The following is a 17,358-nucleotide window of genomic DNA, read 5'->3' on the forward strand; positions in this document are numbered from 1 at the left end:
CTTGCAGGGGCTCCCCCCACCTTCCCACCCAAATCACCGAACCACTCACTCATGTGCTCGCGGAACGGCCTGCCCCACCCAGCTCTTCCCTGCCCGGGAGAACACCCTCGTTTTGAGCAGATCCAGGAAACGGGTTCCCGGGACCTTCTGCTACAGCAACCCACGAGAAGTCCCCACGCGTGCTCCTGGGGGCTGGGGGCCGGGGGCCGAGGGCCGAAACATCCCGCCGAGGGGCGGCCCCCGCGCGGGGGAACCCGGGCCCTAGCAGAGACCGCCGGAAACGAGCGGCCGCCCCGCCCCTTCACGTGACGCGGCTCCCGGGCCGCCCTGCGCCTGCGCAGACGGGGCCGTGTTTGGGGGCCGGGCACGGCTGCTGACTGACAGCTCGCGCGGGCCGGCGCCTCTGAAGGACCCGGCTCTGGGGCCGGCGCAGTGGCCGCGCCGCCGAGCCCGACCGCTTCGGTTCGCTCCCCGGTCCCCGCGGTCGGCCGGCCCCCGCCGCGGTGAGAAGGGTCCCGCCGGCCCCCGTGAGGGGAGGGCGTGCCCAGGTTCTCCTGGCCGCGCGAGGGCTCTCCGAGGGGCGACAGCTGGAGCGCCCGGAGACCGGCGGGTGAGGGGCCGTGGAGTGGGTGGGGGTCGGGAGATCAGGGCTTTCTGCGGGGCCCGCGCGTGCCGGGGCTGAGGAGATGGGAAGCGGGGCCCGGAGCCCACGGTGTGGGGAGCAGCGCGATGCCTGAGTGGCGGGGCTGGACAAGGTGTCCCCAACCCCCGGTGGCTGACTATGTCGCCAGCTGGCTTTGGGATGGAGCTGGTTCCTCAGTTTGGGGGAGGAAGAACCCCCCCTCCCCCGACTCCTGGAGGGCATGCCGGGGAGGGGTGCCAGGGACTGGGCGGGGAGAGACGTTTGCCAAGTTGTGCTGTGTGTCGCGTTTTAAGTTTGCTGCCTCTCTGCTCCTGGGGTGGCAGCGGGTGGGGGGGAAGGTGTGGGGACCAGGGAGAAGGGGCGCTGCCTGTGCCTTCCCAGGGCCCCCTCCACCCACGATCAGGAAGGAAGCGGAGCTTTGCAGAGCGGACAGCGGTACAAACGCAGGGTTAGAATCTGTTTAGGGTGGCCTGGACCGTCCAGAGTCTTTGAATGGACAAGATGTGGTCTCCCTGGAGCCGGGTGTGCGTCTTCTCTTGGGTGAGGTTTGTACTTCCCTAGGTTGCTCGTTGATTAGATTTGAGGAGAACAAGACTTGGCAGCGGGCGCTGGCCAGCTCCTCTAACTCTGGTTAAGTGTGAGGTGAGGGTGGCAGCCTGCAGACTGGACAGGAACTCGCCTCTGAGCTGGCACAGGTAAGGCGCCCTGATGTGGAGGTTGTTGCGAATCAGTGTTAGAGGCAATTTGACAGCTGTCAGGGACCAGGCTGCTGTAGCCAGGCTGCCTTCCAGACCACTGTCACCTACTGCTAAGGTTTCAGTTCATTTGACTAGAGGCACCCCCTCCCTAATGCTAAACCACAGCAGCCAAGATGCCTAACACTGAATTAAGAAAAGAAAAAAAAATTCAGTTGTATTAATACGTGAGCGCTTCCTCCTGTCGTTTCACATTTCTAAGTGTATGTTCCCCCATTGTTCAGTCTCTGCCTTCGGCTGTCACCGTTTTTATTTCCACTTTGTTCAGAAATAGGACTGCTTATGCATTTGAAGCTCAGGGCGATAGGCTATTGAGATCAGCTCACAATTGAAAAGTTGACTCATGAGATCCTCTTTTTCCATGGAAGAAACAAAGATCCTGAGGACACAGGCAGGGGCACTATATCTCTAGCCTCTCATTTGGTTTGGAGTACGTTCCCATGGTTTGTTCGTTTGGTGTTTTGTTTTTTGGGGGTTTTTTGCAGTGTTTTTCTTTTGTATGGCATGTGCCTGTTAATGTGAGGATAGTTTGTGTGATCTGAGGACAGTGAAAAGCTCCCAGGTGATGTGAGTAAATCATGAACCTTAAATAACTTGCTATGGAATTCCAGAGAGTGGAGAATAGCCGTAGGTATTAGATGTGGTCCTTTTTTTCATGACAATAGCTTTGGTTCTTCGGAGGCAAATTGCTTTACGGTGACTCCACATGGCTCTGAGGGCACTTCTTTTAGGACAGTCTTTAGGATAGGTTTAGGGTGGGATGAGTCATGCCTCTGTCTCTCTCCCTCCCGCCTCCCTCAAAAAAGAAAATAATTGGGTTAAAAGAAACATCAAAGGTGGCCTGGGGAGACAAAAAGTCAGGAAAAGTCAACTAGCAGCAGGAAGGACATGCAAAGGGCAGAGTAAAAATTCTTATCACCAGTGATAACCGCTCAGTTTTACATGACAGAGTAATTTGCAAAGGGCTTCACACACAAAATCTTAATTGATGTTCCCAATAAACTTGGAGTGTAGGCAGTGTTGTCATTCCCATGTCACAGATGAGGAAACTGAGGCTGACTTGCTCAAAGTCACTTAGATACTAGAGGCCAGAGCCAAGTGGTAAGCCTCACTGTCTGACCCCAGATGCAGCAGCCCATCACCCATCTGGAGAATGGGATGTGGGAAGGATGTGGGTGGATTACACACACACCACAGGGCCCTAGTGCTTTCCCAGCATCCTTCTCTCCCACTGCTTCCTCCACCTAAGTCAGCATAGCGTGCAGGTGTAGACTCGCCTTCACCATTTCCCCTACCCCAGGCTTGAGAGAGGCTGTGACAACTCAGATTTGTTTATAAGACTTTGAGAAATCTAGGAAGTGTGATTGCAGGGAGTGTCTTTTTGCTCAAGCACTCAGGGTTTCCTAATAGTCTAAGTGTCTTCAGCTGTGTGATGCAAGCGGCCAAGGCAGTGCTAGGGAAACTTGCCATAATAACTTTCCTTGTTCTCCACCCGGAAGAGAAATGTAGTGGTTGTGAAACCTAAGGAGTTAACCCAGTAGTTTTGTTTTATCCAGTTTTTCATACATGGCATTGTTTGGATTATGGTGACACTTTTTTTAAAAAAAAGAAAAAACAGGGCACAGTTGTTCTCATTAGGGAGAAACAAGCTTTAATCCTGTTTTCTAGATCTGAGCATCTAGGTCTGAAAAAGGACATCAGGGGAAGTTGGCTGAGATGTGTTTCAGCAGGTCCATGGTGCAAAACAGAATTAAAAGCCAAGGCAGTCCTGGCACACATCAGTACATGTATAGATCTGGAATGAGAAAGTGAAAGTTCCAGTCTATTTCGTGCTTGGAATATGGAGTTCTTTTTCTGGGCATTGTGTTTGATGAAGAACACAGAAAAAAATCAAGCATATTTGTTGAAAATTGCTACAATGGGGAATGAGTTAGAGCTGGTGAGCCTGAGAATCTTGGGAGCCATGATTCCAGAAGGTTCAGGAATGTCGTTGATTAAACTTGTCCTGTGGAGGCGTAGGAGCCCAAGAATGAAAGGACAAATGTAATACTTAGAAAGATTTCGGTTTTAAGAACTTGACTGTGCCAGAGTGACCTTTTAAAACCTACAGATCAAATCATGTCTCTCCCCAGTGACTTCTCAGTAGTCTTGGGATCAGAGTCAAACATCTTACTTGGGTCTCCTCTGTGAGTACTGGCCAACCTTCCTCGTTTCTTCAGCTTTATCGGTGACCATTCTCTCACGAAAACCTCTCCTTCTTTCTGTGCCTGGAGTGTGTCTAACTTGCTCTGCCTCAGAGCCTTTGCACTGGCTGTTCCTCCTGCCAGATTTTCCCATGGCTGAATCCCTGTCACTCAAGTCACTGATCCAGTATCACACGCTTAGTGGGACCTTCCCTAACAGTCTAAATGATGTCTTCCTGGTCCCCAGCGCACTCACGCGTATCACATTGTCTTGCTTTCTTCATCCCGGTGTCAGAAACGGCCTTGCTTGTGAATGCCTTTATGGTCCGCTCCGCTTTTCCCATTGTATCAGCAGTGCCCCAGGCAGTGCCTAGCATACAGTAGGTGCTCAATAATATTCGTTGAATGAATGATTGTTAGGACAGACGTGTTCAAAGATGGGAGGGATTGCTCCATTGGCAGATACCAAGTGAGTCGTCTTTTACTACAGACAGTCATACAGAGGCTGGCTCGCCGACCATCGGGCAAGAGAATTCAAGCATCAGACGGTAAAGCCAGGTGTCTTTCTGTATTAGCTTCCTAAGGCTGCTATAACAAAGCACCACAACCTGGGAGGCTCAAAACAACAGATTTTTATTCTCTTACAGTTCTGGAGATCCGACATGCAAAACCAAGGTGTCGGCCGGGTTGGTTCCGACCTGGGGGCTTGGAGGGAGAATCTGTGCGTGCCCCCTCTCACATCTGGGGCTTTGCAGCCATCCTTGCTGTTCCTCGGCTTGTAGCTGCATCCCTCCCCTCCCCACCCCCAAGGTCACATGGCCGCCCCGTGTGCATGTGTTTTCTCATTATTGTCCCTCTGCGTGTGTCTCTCCATCTCTCACAAGGACTCCAGTCAAAGTGGATTTGGGGCCCACCCCCATTCCACTATGACTTTATCTTAGCTAACTGCATCTGCAGCCACCTTGTTTCCAAATAAGGTCCCATTCTCAGGTTCCAGGGCTTAGAACTTCACCTTATCTGTTTCAGTGTTCACTTCAATGCATAACACCTTCTAACTGCAAGGTCCAGTGACATTTTAAAGGGAAAAACTGGCAGGAGAGGCTGGATTGTTTTTAGACATAATGCCATGGATTTGGATGTTTGTGCCTAAAGCACCTGTGATCCTTACAACTTGCAGGGTAAGTGGGGATCTGTATGTGTTCCAGGTGAGGAGAGTGAGGGTCCGAGTGACTGAGTGACATGCCCAAGGTCGGGCAGGACCAGACGAGCCTCCTGACTGTGACTGCAGAGCGCACGGCCTCTCCACCCCTCCCCTGCCTGCTAGTGGACAGGTCTTCCTCGTGGCTCAAACCCAGGGCAGGACGCGGGGTTTCTCCGACAGTCCTGTGGGGCCCTGGAGGGGTTGTCTCCTTCCCCAGCATTTTGCCTTATGCTGTCCTCGTGGTGGAGGGGCCATGGCGCAGCCCTTGTAGCTGGCGTCCGCCAGTGACATAAACAGTGCAGCTGGGCGCGAGGTTCCAGCGTCAGACCTCGCGTGGCCGGCTTTGACCCGGGGCCACAGAATTAGAGAAGTTGCATTTTCCCTTCGTTGGGCTTTTCCAGTGATTCCAAAGAGCTTTTAAGTAAGGTTTTGAGACTTCTGAGTTTCAATGTCTCAGATTTTGACCCTGAAAAAGTATTGCTGATGTTCCAGGAGTGAGCCGTGCAGGAGTTCGTAGAGAAACTTTCCTGATTTAGGGGTGGCAGGGTGAGAGCAGGGCAGGCTGCCGGCCAGATAGCCAATGTGACTTACTCCTTCGCCTTTAGGGACCTTTTTATTTCTGGCTCTGTCTCACCCAGGTCCCCCTTATCCCCCCATCTCCTCCAGTTTCTCATGTCTCCTTCCAGAGACCTGGTGTCCTTGAATGTCCTCTGGATGCCAGCCCCCACGGGCTGTGCTTCCGTCCCTGCTTTCCATTCTTCCTTCCTCCTGCCTTTTCAGACCCCTTTCTGGGAGGACCTGATAGGCTGGTCTGTTCCCAGGTCCTCAGAGCTGATGACAACACCTCTGCCAAGGGCTTTATATTTAGAAGGAAGGTGCTCGGAAGAAATGAGTCTATAATGGTGAAATGTGGGGCTTTGAGGCTAGGGTGTGGGGAAAGCTTTTATTTATGGCCTGATTTTCAGGTCAGGTTCCTTAAACTTCAGGGTTAGCCGTGATAAGGAGGCGAAGACAGAGCGCTCAGGGAGGAAAGGCGGCAGGGACAGTAGATGTTGTGTCCCTGAGGGCATCAAGGTGGTGGTGTTGCAGCTCCTGTTTATTGTGTGAGGTGCTCTGAGGGGGTTGTCACTAGCCCTCACAAGAACAGTGATGGGGTTGCTACTGTTGCCCTCCCCATTTCACAGATGAGAAAGCCGAGGCAGGGAGAGGCTGAGAGACATGCCTCCTGTCCCAGCTTGTAAGGGCAGGGCTGGCGCACAGACCCAGGCAGATCCAGTCCGGGTACCACGCTGTACTCCCGTGCCGTCTCCCCACCTCCTGATCCGGGACGGCTCTCATCCTTCCTTGTTTCATGTGTGGTTTGGTGGCATCTTCGTAGCTCTCAAAAGGCAGCGTGATCCCAGTGCCCAGTGTGGGGCGCTGGGGATGCTCCACGTTGTACGAGAGAGAAGAACCTCATGGAAGAAAAGCCTTCAACCCTGGGGCTCCCTGGGCTCCTTCCCCTGCCTTTCAGGGTCCAAACAAAGGACCCAGACATTCCACCAAAGGAATCATCTCCAACAGAAGCTGAGAGAAATGGTAGGCTTGGAGGGGAAAAAAGCAGAGAGCAGGGGATTATTTTTCCTCCTCATCACCGAATCCACATGGGGAAGCCTGTGAGTGTCCCCCTTAGTGACAGCCTTTTGTAGACCAGGTGTGCGCTGAGGCGTCATCCTGGCCTTTGCATCACAGCCAGGCGTGACTCAGAGCCAATGACTCACCAGTGACAAAAATGACCAGTGAGCTGGGGGAAAATGAGACTCTAGAAACAGCAGAGCAAACGGAAAATGCCAGAGTAAATGAGCTGGGAGGGCTGCTGTTCCGCTGACGTCCTTGAGTGAGTGAGGGGCTTGGGGGCGGGGGCGAGCTGGGAAACTAAGATACAAAAACAGGGCCCAAGAAAAGTGAGTGAAAACCTCACGAGAGAAGAAAACTGAACTGGGAGTTGATAGTAAATACCAAGAATGAAGTAAAAGAATTAAATGGGAACAGAACAGCGACAAACCTCAGGCCCCTGCCCCCTGATTTTAAACTTAATTTGGGCAGTTGTACAAAGGAAATAGGAAGCCAGTTAATGGAGGAAAGCTGCTCTGACCCCCTGAACTTGATCAGGCAGCAGAATCACTCAGCATCCTGAGGCCCGATTTGGGTAATCAAAAAAAATACTTACCTGCCCTCGTGGGGGAAAGAGGTCTTCTACATAATCAAAGTGTAACGTAAGGGGAACTGACGAGGCTCCCATACCCCACGGGGAAAGGCAGCATCTCGGACTTCACCTCTGAGGACACCTGGAGTGGCTGACAGCTGAGGGGTCCCTCAGGGCTGACGCCTCCTGCCCAGGGGTCCTGCTCTGTCCGTGCCTGCATGCCTGCCTTCTCTCCAGACAGCCACCAGAGCGCAGCATCTCTGTAAAGTCTAAGTCTGGTCATGGTGTTCCCATGATGCAGACCCTCCGGTGCTCTCCCAGTTGCTCCTGGGAAGAAATCTCAACTCCTTAACTTGGCCTCCAAGCCCCTGCTTAGTGCACAGCCCTCAGCCCTGCCGTCCTCAGCTGGGCCGAGTTCATTCCCACCGCAGAGCCCGGGAACTTGCCATTTCCCCGGGGCCAGGCGCTGGTGGTGGAGGTCTCTCAGGACGAGGGAACAGGAGGACGGGCTGAGCCACGTGCATGGGCTGAAGCTTCTAGCAGCCACAGTGAATGAGTAAGCAGGCCCAATGATCAATATAAACATGGTTCACGAGGCAGCTTACTTTCTCCTTCTGCACCAAGTCTGGGATTGTGGTCAGCACGTTGCCATTTGGATGAGCCACGTTTCCTGGCTCAGTAGGCACACGGGGCGGGTGGCTTTGGAGGGACAGCGCAGCGCTAACCCGCACGTGCCGTGGCTTCACTCACAGCCTCTACGACAGACTGCAGCGATGTCCGCTTTCCTCTGTTCTCCGACGAGAACACACACTCCCTGGAGCCTGGACTTCTGTTTGTCCTGTTCACCAGGCGCAGCGCCTGACACACTGTATATCCAGAATATTTGCTGGGTGATCACACGAACATCTCACCAAACAAACGAAACGCACCTCCATCCTCTCCACGTCCTGGAGACAGCTGAGTACTAGTGCCGTTTGGAGCGTCCTCTCATCAAGGGAATTCCATGCACAAGGTTCCCTGTTTCCTGTAGGTCCCTAACTCTCTCACATCGGGACTCGTGTGTTGTCAGAGACCCATTGTGACTATTCTTTTTTGGGCTTCTTTTGGGAGGTAGCAGCAATACTAGCAAGAAGGATTTTCAAAAGGAAGCAGTTGGCAGGATTGAGATGCTGGTGGTGGTACTGCTCGAAGCTAATCCAGATCAGGGATTTTCAACCGGGAGCACCATCTAGGGACAGTTTGGGGTCACGACTGGGAGGTGCTTCCCGCCTCCGTGCTGCTAACCGAGCTGCAGTTGGCACGCGGGACAGCCCTCCCTGCAGAGAAGCATCATCCCCGCCGTGGGTCTGCCTGACTCACGTTGGCAGCTAGCTGCCTTTCTGATCTGCCTCTGGTAACGTCAGGGAGCTTGTTAGTTTCCGGAAACTTGACAGGTTCTGTGTTGGCCCCATCTTTTCATTCCCTTCTCTCTGTCCTGTAAACCTGCTCCTACTTACCATTTCCTCTCCTCAAAGAATGGGCCAAACAGGGGCTGCCTCTGGCTGAGCATTTGAGATGAAAGAAAATCAGGTCCGCTTTCACACCGTAGATTAGAATTCTGCAGAGAAGCCATCTGGAGCAGCCGGCACCTGAGAGCCGTGGGGCGGTACACCTGAAGCAGCCCTGGGACGCTGTTCAGATGCCTTTGAAGCAAAGCAACAGCAGAAACCCATTTCTCTTCACTTACATTCAGGTAAACATCTGTCAGCTACGCTTTTTAAAAAACCACGTATTTATACTAAAAAGCAGGATTGGAGTGAAGAATTACATATTTCAATCCTTGTTAAATATTAACCCCCTGCCCCAAGTATTAGAGAATTCAGCTCCCATTTTATTGAGGGTAGAAAAGGGACTGGTTTTGTGTTTTAGTTTTAGGGTTTTAGGGACTACTTTCAAATACAAAGCGAAGTTGTGCGCAACTTGGCACTGGTTTTTTTATCCTTCCCAACCTTCCACCGAGGTCAGAATAGGCCTGAACTAGCTGGACTAGGGTCGGGGGTGTCGACCGCCTCTTGCCTGCTGCTTCATGCCGTTTTCTCCAGAATAGCTCCCCCTTGTCTGACTGGCAGGCTCCTACCAGATTTGACCCAAACCAGGCAATCTTTAAAGTTTCCCCAGGCAGGACTGAGTACTCCTACTTCTGGGCTCCCGTTAGCATCTGCATCCTGGAATTACAGCACTTGTCACTTGCTATAATCATTTACTTGTGTCTGTCTCTTAGATGGTGTTTGGGAAAGGAAGGCCTGGCTCCTATTTATCTTTGTGTCCCCAGGACTTAATCACAGTTCCCAGGACACAGTAGTGGCTCAATAAATGTTTGTCAAACGAGTGACCTGAACTCTACAAAATAACACCTTTTATCTGTCCACGCCGGCACAGCCTCCTTCAGAGAAGGAAAGAGAGGCAGCAGCTCCGTTCTTTGGCCTTGGAGTGGTAAAATGCTAGGCCTTGGCACTGAGCGGAGAGAGGACTAACCAGTCCAGGGGCAGGAGTGGTCCCACATTGTCCCTGGTTCTCCGGTTTGCTCATTGTGGGCAGGAAGTGTGGGTTCCAGGCGAGGTTCTGTATGAACCAACGTGCGGCTTTGCAGACACGCCACCCCCGTCACTTCTCTGCTCTGGGTCTCAGTTTCTCATCTCAGATCTCCTTCCGTGAGTCTGTGCCTTTCCCCTGAGCTCCTTGTCTGCTTCCCCTGGCCCTTTCTTGTCTACCTTCTGGCCCACACCGTCTTCTGGACCCTGACATCTTGGGATTTTACTCGAGTAAAACAAAGTCTAGAATTATTTAGTGTGTAACAGTTTTGTTCCCATTCCTGGGCAGACATCTCCTTTACTCTTTTGTTATTATTTTAAAATCATTCCTTTTTCCCTTAAGGGAAATATTATATTTTATATTACTGAAAAAGTAATATAAAATCCTAGCATTTGTGAGTTAAAAGGGCTCAGCCCTCCCTGTTTGTCTGTCTCTACCAAAACAGAAATTAGGAAACATCTTTAAATGCTTTGGAATAAATGTCAGGTGGCTAAAGCAGACCTTGCTTGCATCACTTCCAAACAGGAAGACCTATAGACTGCTGTCTGCAGTAGGGAAGTGTTCATCGACTCCAGTCTTTGGCAGCTCTTGGAGCATCCTTCTCCGGGCCCGAATGAGCACGGTCAGCTCCTTACATCACAGCGAGGCTGCGCGGTCAGACTGCGTGAGCTTATCTAGTCCGTTCATTTAGCTCCGTGGTTTAGACAGCTATGTAAAACTCTCTCTCTAAAAAGCTACTTAAAGAGCTTTTCTAAACCTTAATGTTTCTTCAGCCATAAAATGGAGATGATGATGACCTAGCTCCTGTGTTACGAGAATTAAATCAGGTTATCAGCATGGAGTGCTAGCGCAGTGCCTGGTGTGTGGTGAGCATACAGTGAGTGTTGGTTGTAATTATCATTTAATTATTCAAAAGTACTAAATCATGGAAATAGTTAACCTTATGGAAAAGAACAGCCCAGACCAGCCCAGCTCTCTCCCAGGATTGTTGTTGGCTGAAGCAGCAGTAGGGAGCGGTGGCTTTGACCTTCTAAAGAGCACGTCATACCAGGAACCACGGCCACGCTCAGGGGTGGCAGAAGGCCTCAGGCGAGTATGTGGGAGGAGGGAGCAGTGACTGTTTTGAGATGTTTGAAAATGTCATCCTTGTATTCAAATCCAAATTTGTAAGGGGGGGAAATGTTTAGAAAAATGTGATTGAATGTGGCTCCTGCAATGAGTGGCATAAAAGTCTTTAAAATGTTTGATAAAACACCTCATTTCACACCTCAGAGCACTTTGTAGACTTGATGGTGCTCTGTCATTGGACCCGGCAGTGAGTTTTCCCCCGACCCCGTGTCTCTTTTTCTGTCTCCGTCTTTCTCGCTTTCCCTCCTTCTGCCCCTCTCTCTGTCCCTCCATCTTTCCCCCTCTGTCTCCCAGGGAGCTAGGACAACCGAGCAGGTATGGTCTGATCAGAGGCACTTGGTGAGATGACACTCACTCCCATGGGGGAGTAATGTTTTGGGGGATTTTGAGTCCAAGAAGCATATGTGATCTCATGCTCACACTGAGAGTCTGGAATGGGATCTTAGGAAGGTATTCGCATTTGCTCAGTCAAGGGACAGCAGTGGGGAACTGGGGTAAATCACTGTAGGACAAACTCACAAATCCAGCCATGGAGGTGGCGGCCTGGGAGCCAGTCCCCCAGAGGACCCAGAGCCATCACCCTTGGTTCTCCTGAGCCTCGGGGTGCGACTCTCTCCAGCCCCGATGACTGGCAGAGGTTTGGGTCAGGCGGTGGCTGAGCATGGGGAGCGTGGTGCCTCCCTGCCGGCCACATCCTTCCGGAGAACAGCGCGCTGCCCGCGTGACTTGCCTTCTGGCCTCTTCTTTTCTCTGCTTGGGTTGTTCTGCTCTGTATGTTGAGTTGCCTGGAATGCTTCACATGGACCTTGCTGTCCTTAGAGAGGTGTGAGCTTTCCCACCTCCGTTTCCTAAAAACCAGCATGGCTCAGAAAGAAGGAAGCCTCAGTTATAGAGGGATACTTGGCGAGGTCTCCGTGGCTCAGAGCCTTTGTCCAGTCAGTGTGTGCATAGTGTGAGTTGGAAGGAAGGAGGTGACCTGTGCCAGAGTGCCTGTCAGGGGCCGAGGGTCCCCAGGAAGGGGTGGGGGTGGTCTCCTCTGTCACCCAGGGAGGTGACTCAGAAGCCAGCCCTTGCCCTGGTGGCCCCAAAGGAGGTTTAAAGAAAATTTTTTTTTATTGCAGTATAGTTGACTTAACCATGTTTCGAGTGTACAGCAAAGTGATTCAGTTATACATCCTTTTTCAGATTCTTTTCTAAGTTATTACAAGATATTGAATGTAGTTCCCTGTGCTATACAGTAGGTCCTTGTTGTTTATCTGTTTTATATATAGTAGTGTATATCTGTTAATCCCAAATTCTTAATTTACCCCTCCCTCCCTTTCCCCTTCGGTAACTATAAATTTGTTTCCTGTGTCTGTGAGTCTGTTTTTGTTTTGTAAAAAAGTTCATTTATATCATTTCTTTAGACTCCACATGTAAGCAATCCTATGTGGAATCTGTCTCTGTCTGACACACTTCACTTAGTATGATAACCTCGAGGTCCATCCAGGTTGCTGCCAATGGCATTATTTCATTCTTTTTTCGGAGGGGGAGCTCTGACTGCAGTTACTTTCACTGGTATGGAAGAGGGAAATCCCAGATCTCCCACAGTTCGGGAAACAGTCTCTCTCCTCCCACCACCAAAAGGCGGTGCTGCCCTTAAAGGAGGAGGTGTCTGTCCCTTGTCACGTCCATGGTCTGTAATGGACAGATGCGTATCTGGACATTTCCTTGGCAGGGAAGAGCGGGAGGAGAGGAGGTCAGGGCTGCACACGTGGCTGTTCTGCCGGCAGCTTCTTACCTGGTTAGCTTTAAAACACAACTAACTGGATCCAGGGCACTTCCTGCCTGCGTGACCCCTCCCTCCACATGGGCAAAGGAGGACAAAAAATCTCAGAAAACCTGGGGACTCTGGTACCGAGGACTCCCTCAGTTCCCCACCTCCTTCCCCGTGTGTCTGATGCTCAGCCCAGTCAAACAGGAGTTCGGACGCCCGCCCACTGGAGGCCCTTCTTCTCTGCGTTCATCATTTCTAGCCGCTTTCTGTCTACTGGACTCTTGATTGGTTTCTGTTTTCTTTGTCTCCGGGAGCAGTAATTCTTTCCCCAAGGGAGTGGCTATTGGCGAGTAAACTGTGGAGGAAGGAGGGCCTGTCCGTAGGAGGGGGCCGTCCTTTAAGGTTGGCTGGGACGGAGATTGAAGTGACCTGTTTGGTGGCCTTTGTTCTCCAGGGATTCAGGCTCAGGACCTGTTTGTCAGGAAGGGTGTGTGATTCCAAATGGACACTGGTACCGGCCAAACCAAGAAATCTGGGATGCAGCTGGGGAGTCTGGGTCCCTGGGGCCCCACTTTTTATAAGAGAAGGGAGCTACTGTTGACTTAGCCGCTGTTCTGGGCACCTTAGCACCACATAGGCCCCTTTATTCTCTCCCCTTTGTGTGTAGTTTTCATATGTATTACATCGTTTAACGTTGAAAACCTCATCAGCCAGTATAACTTTGGCTTTGAACTGTCATACACATGTTAAAGAACTCAAGAGGAGGAGGATGGCCCACTTTATTTACCCAGAGTTTTTCCCTTTTCACTTGCACCTCCCTCATTACTGGTGTTCCGTTTCCTTCTGGTATTACTTCTCTCTAAGGAAGTTTCCTTAACGCTTCTTGCAGAACACGTCCACTGGCAGCAGATTCTCTTGAGAATGTTTTCACCTTCATTCCTGAAGGTTGTTTTGTTTTGTTTTGTTTTTTTGTTTGGTTTGGTTTGGTGCATATAGAATTCTAGACTGGCAGCTCTCTTCTTTCAGCACTTAAAAAGTGTTTTCCACTTCTTTCTGGCTGCCATGATTTTTTTTTAACATTTTTTATTGATTTATAATCATTTTACAATGTTGTGTCAAATTCCAGTGTTCAGCACAATTTTTCAGTTATTCATGGACATATACACACTCATTGTCACATTTTTTTCTCTGTGAGTTATCATAACATTTTGTGTATATTTCCCTGTGCTATACAGTGTAGTCTATTCTACAATTTTGAAATCCCAGTCTATCCCTTCCCACCCTCCACCCCCCTGGTAACCACAAGTCTGTATTCTCTGTCTGTGAGTCTATTTCTGTCCTTTATTTACGCTTTGTTTTTGTTTGTTTGTTTGTTTTTGTTTTTTAGATTCCACATATGAGCGATCTCATATGGTATTTTTCTTTCTCTTTCTGGCTTACTTCACTTAGAATGACATTCTCCAGGAGCATCCATGTTGCTGCAAATGGCGTTATGTTGTCGGTTTTTATGGCTGAGTAGTATTCCATTGTATAAATATACCACATCTTCTTTATCCAGTCACCTGTTGATGGACATTTAGACTGTTTCCATGTTTTGGCTATTGTAAATAGTGCTGCTATGAACATTGGGGTGCAGGTGTCATCCTGAAGTAGATTTCCTTCTGGATACAAGCCCAGGAGTGGGATTCCTGGGTCATATGGTAAGTCTATTCCTAGTCTTTTGAGGAATCTCCACACTGTTTTCCATAGTGGCTGCACCAAACTGCATTCCCACCAGCAGTGTAGGAGGGTTCCCCTTTCTCCACAGCCTCTCCAGCATTTGTCATTTGTGGATTTTTGAATGACGGCCATTCTGACTGGTGTGAGGTGATACCTCATTGTAGTTTTGATTTGCATTTCTCTGATAATTAGTGATATTGAGCATTTTTTCATGTGCTTTTTGATCATTTGTATGTCTTCCTTGGAGAATTGCTTGTTTAGGTCTTCTGCCCATTTTTGGATTGGGTTGTTTATTTTTTTCTTATTGAGTCGTATGAGCTGCTTATATATTCTGGAGATCAAGCCTTTGTCGGTTTCACTTGCAAAAATTTTCTCCCATTCGGTAGGTTTTCTTCTTGTTTTATTTCTGGTTTCCTTTGCTGTGCAGAAGCTTGTAAGTTTCATTAGGTCCCATTTGTTTATTCTTGCTTTTATTTCTTCTAGGAGAAAATTTTTGAGATGTATGTCAGATAATGTTTTGCCTATGTTTTCCTCTAGGAGGTTTATTGTATCTTGTCTTATGTTTAAGTCTTTAATCCATTTTGAGTTGATTTTTGTATATGGTGTAAGGGAGTGTTCTAGCTTCATTGTTTTCACATGCTGCTGTCCAGTTTTCCCAACACCATTTGCTGAAGAGACTGTCTTTATTCCAATGTATATTCTTGCCTCCTTTGTCGAAGATGAGTTGACCAAAAGTTTGTGGGTTCATTTCTGGGCTCTCTCTTCTGTTCCATTGGTCTATATGTCTGTTTTGGTACCAATACCATGCTGTCTTGATGACTGTAGCTCTATAGTATTGTCTGAAGTCTGGGAGAGTTATTCCTCCAGCCTCTTTCTTTCTCTTCAGTAATGCTTTGGCAATTCTAGGTCTTTGATGGTTCCATATGAATTTTATTATGATTTTTTCTAGTTCTGTGAAATATGTCCTGGGTAATTGGATAGGGATTGCATTAAATCTGTAGATTGCCTTGGGCAGTGTGACCATTTTAACAATATTGATTCTTCCAATCCAAGAGCATGGGATATCTTTCCATTTTTTAAAGTCTTCTTTAATTTCCTTCATCAATGGTTTATAGTTTTCTGTGTATAATTCTTTCACCTCCTTGGTTAGATTTATTCCCAGATATTTTATTACTTTGGGTGCTATTTTAAAGGGGATTGTTTCTTTACTTTCTTCTTCTGTTGATTTATCGTTAGTGTAAAGAAATGCAACTGATTTTTGAACGTTAATTTTGTAACCTGCTACCTTGCTGAATTCTTCAATCAGCTCTAGTAGCTTTTGTGTGGACCTTTTAGGGTTTTCTATATATAGTAACATGTCATCAGCATATAATGACACTTTTACCTCTTCTTTTCCAATTTGGATCCCTTTTATTTCTTTCTCTTGCCTGACTGCTGTGGCTAGGACTTCCAGGACTATGTTGAATAGGAGTGGTGATAGTGGGCATCCTTGTCTTGTCCCAGATTTTAGTGGGAAGCTTTTGAGTTTTTCACCGTTGAGTACTATGCTGGCTGTAGGTTTGTCATATATAGCTTTTATTATGTTGAGATATGTTCCCTCTATACCCACTTTGGCGAGAGTTTTTATCATAAATGGGTGTTGAATTTTATCAGATGCTTTTTCTGCATCGATTGAGATGATCATGTGGTTTTTGTCCTTTCTCTTGTTGATGTGATGTATTACACTGATTGATTTGCGTATGTTGAACCAGCCTTGTGTCCCTGGGATGAACCCCACTTGGTCATGATGTATAATCTTTTTTATGTGTTGTTGGATTCTATTTGCTAAAATTTTGGTGAGGATTTTGGCGTCTATGTTCATCAGTGATATTGGCCTATAATTCTCTTTTTTTGTAGTGTCTTTGCCTGGTTTTGGTATCAGGGTGATGGTGGCTTCATAGAATGAGTTTGGGAGTATTCCCTCCTTTTCAATCGTCTGGAAGAGTTTGAGAAGGACTGGTATGAGTTCTTCTTTGTATGTTTGGTAGAATTCCCCGGTGAAGCCGTCCGGTCCTGGACTTTTATTTGTAGGGAGGTTTTTAATTGCTATTTCTATTTCCTTTCTAGTGATCGGATTGTTCAAGTGTTCAGATTCTTCTTGATTCAGTTTTGGTGGACAGTATGTTTCCAGAAACTTGTCCATCTCCTCTAGGTTATCCAGTTTGGTTTCATATAGTTTTTCATAATATTCTCGTATGATATTCTGTATTTCTATTTTGTTTGTTGTAATTTCTCCATTTTCCTTTCTTATTTTGCTAATTTGTGCTCTCTCTTTTTTCTTCTTTGTGAGTTTGGCCAGAGGTTTGTCGATTTTATTTACTTTTTCAAAAAACCAGCTTTTGGTTTGGTTGATTTTTTTCTATGGTCTTGTTAATCTCTATTGTATTTAATTCCTCTCTGATCTTTATTATTTCCTTCCTTCTGCTGCTTTTTGGGGCTTTTTGTTCTTCTTTTTCTAATTCATTCAGGTGGTGGGTTAAATTGTTTATTTGAGATTGTTCTTCTTTTTTGAGGAAGGCCTGTATCGCTATAAACTTCCCTCTTAGCACTGCCTTTGCTGTGTCCCATAGGTTTTGAGTGGTTGTGCTTTCATTATCATTTGTCTCAAGGTATTTTTTAATTTCAGCTTTGATTTCCTCATTGATCCATTGTTTTTTCAATAACATATTGTTTAATCTCCATGCTTTCCTTTTTTTCTCCTTTGTTTCTCTGTTGTTGATTTCCAGTTTCATGGCATTATGGTCAGTAAAGATGCTTGAGATAATTTCTATCTTCTTAAAATTGTTGAGGTTTCTTTTGTGCCCAAGTACATGATCGATCCTGGAAAATGTTCCATGTGCACTTGAAAAGAATGTATATCCTATTTTTTGGGGGTGTAATGCTCTGAAAATATCCACCAAATCTAGTTTTTCTATTGTAGTATTTAATTTCTCTGTTGCCTTGTTTATTTTCTGTCTGGAAGATCTGTCTAGTGATGTTAATGCAGTGTTAAAATCTCCAACTATGATTGTATTCCCATCAATATCCCCCTTTATCTCTGTTAGTAATTCTTGTATGTACTTAGGTGCTCCTATATTGGGTGCATATATATTAACGAGTGTAATATCCTCATCTTGTATCACTCCTTTAATCATTATAAAATGTCCTTCTTTATCTTTCTTTATGGCCTTTGTTTTAA

At 47.9% G+C, this 17,358-nt stretch overlaps 1 protein-coding gene across 6 annotated transcripts in view; it reads left to right on the forward strand.

Annotated features, from left to right (window-relative positions):
* Positions 1-377: 377 nt before the first annotated feature.
* Positions 378-17,358, forward strand: part of KIAA0513 (KIAA0513 ortholog) — a 58,317-nt gene continuing 41,336 nt past the window's right edge. For 3 of the 6 annotated variants that reach the window (XM_032464473.1, XM_032464472.1, XM_032464469.1), the window contains exon 1: positions 479-610. The gene's annotated coding sequence lies outside the window, so the exon portion shown is untranslated. Of the gene's footprint in view, positions 611-8,555; positions 8,700-17,358 lie in introns of all 6 variants that reach the window. The other 3 variants (XM_032464467.1, XM_032464470.1, XM_032464471.1) reach the window with 2 other exon arrangements.

Source organism: Camelus ferus, chromosome 21, assembly GCF_009834535.1.
Source record: "Camelus ferus isolate YT-003-E chromosome 21, BCGSAC_Cfer_1.0, whole genome shotgun sequence".
Classification (NCBI taxonomy): domain Eukaryota; kingdom Metazoa; phylum Chordata; class Mammalia; order Artiodactyla; family Camelidae; genus Camelus; species Camelus ferus.